The sequence below is a fragment of the Euleptes europaea genome, chromosome 2 (assembly GCF_029931775.1).
Source record: "Euleptes europaea isolate rEulEur1 chromosome 2, rEulEur1.hap1, whole genome shotgun sequence".
Lineage (NCBI taxonomy): Eukaryota > Metazoa > Chordata > Lepidosauria > Squamata > Sphaerodactylidae > Euleptes > Euleptes europaea.
Genome location: NC_079313.1, coordinates 130,409,456 through 130,411,678, shown reverse-complemented (window position 1 = coordinate 130,411,678; position 2,223 = coordinate 130,409,456).

Here is a 2,223-nt window from a genome sequence, read left to right as displayed (position 1 = left end):
TTGCCCTGAATGAGACTGGTCTCCTTGCTGAAACTAATGACACCCTTAGTAAACCGCCAGGGAAATACTACTCCACTTAAGGGTCATGGTTAAGGCAGGTGTCTAAAGGACAGCTGCAAATGTGATAATTGCCCATGACGGTCACAGCTTAGAACATAATCCATTTGCCTTTCCAACCCTTCCCTGCCGTGCATGGTTACCTTCTAAATAGACATTTGTCTGTTCACCTGGGGCGATTAGAAATCATCCCCAAGGGACTAAGCACAGATGTTTTATAAACTGGGAAAAAAGGAGAGTCCTTTTTCTACATTTCCATTTAGTAAATGCATTACATACATATGACAGGATCCAATCCTGCAATATTCCACTGAATAAGTAAGTGAGAACCAACCAGATACTATTGGCCCATTTCTGTGATGAGCCCCAACTATTAATTTATTCCTCTGCACCTTTTGTAAAGCTTCAAGCAGTCATTCTGTACCTGTGGTTTGAGAAGCCTATTTCCATTGTTGGATCAGAACAAGATTAACAGCATGAGGGAATGCCTAGTGCATGTCTGTTCGATTGTTCCCAGGACGGATCCAGAGATGGACCTGGGATAATGTATTCTGTGTAATAATATATTTAGTTAAGTCCTAAGGAACACAGCTGTGGGAATATATATATATATATATATATATATATATATATATATATATATATATATATATATATACACACACACACACACACACACACACACACACACACACACACATATTGAGCTTCCTGGAAGATTTGTCCTCATAAAGCTTTTCCCACTTGAATATATATATTCACGTGGGAATATGTGTGTGTATACCCTCACCAAACCCCCTCTGAACATCCCTTGCCTTGAAAACCCTACAAGCTTGCCATAAGTTAGCTGTGACTTGTCGGTATACACACACATACACACTAATTCATATTCTTTTTATTTATTGTGATCATTTTATCTTCCTTTCCAAATGACACTTATTCAAAGCAGCTAAGAAAGCTCAAGAAATTCCCCAATGCATGAAACAGTTCAGCAGCAGAAAATTCCAAATCGATTAAAAAAAAAACCAAAGTAGGACAGAGCAAAACAAGGAGCCAGCTTGATGTGGGGGGAAGGGGAAAGATTTATGGATCGTTCCATTATTGCTTTTCTGATGTAGACAGAAAAATGTATATATACAAATTCATATTTTTTAAAAAATTATTGTAATTATTTGTACCTTTCTTTCCAAATAACACCTTTGATCAAAGCGGTTAAGAAAGCTGCTCAATTAAATTTCACTCATAAAGAGCTTTATCAATATGCAATTTCAGCCACCAGAATTGTGTATGCTAAACATTGGAAATCAAATACAATTCCTGATATTATAGAGTGGACCAACAAACTTTCAGATTTTTCTCTGATGGCCAAACTAAGGCAACTGGTCAATATGAAACCAATGGAAGAATCTGAGTTGAAATGGCAGCCTTTGTACGATTATTATTCAAATGGTAGATAAAAAAATCCAACAAATTAGATAGGAAATCAGTAGAGGATCTGCAGTGATATATAATGTGTAGGCATGTTTGAGATATTTGACAGAGACGATGAACTGTGATTTCTAATACGTCCAAGGGTTTAGGATCAAGGACAGAACATTTTATGATATTCTTATCATTCCTTTTTTATATAAATCATGTTAAGGATCAGAAGTAAAAATATGTTTTTTCTTACTTGTCCCTTTTCCCTCCCTTTTCCTTTCTGTACCCCCAATATATAAAATAAAATAATTTAAAAAGAAAAAGAAAGCAAGCTGCAGAACAATGGGCATTAGAAGCTAAAATGTGTGTGTAAAGTGCTGTCAAGTTGCAGCTGGCTTATGGTGACCCCAAGTAGGGTTTTCAAGGCAAGAGACTAACAGAGGTGGTTTGCCATTGCCTCCCTCTGCATAGTGATCCCGGAATTCCTTTGTGGTCTCCCATCCAAGTACTACTAGCTTCCAAGATCTGATGTGATCGGGCTAGCCCGAGCCATCCAGGTCAGGATGAAGCTAAAGTGAAAAAAATGCATCAAACAGTCCAGCAGCAAAACAAGAAAGTGGATCAAGGAAAGCAAGGAACCAGATTGGTGGGAGTAAAAAGATTTATTAATTGTTCCATTATTATTATTTTTCTGTTGTAGACTGCAAACTAAATGGTGAAATCAAATAAATCTGGGAGGATCTGATT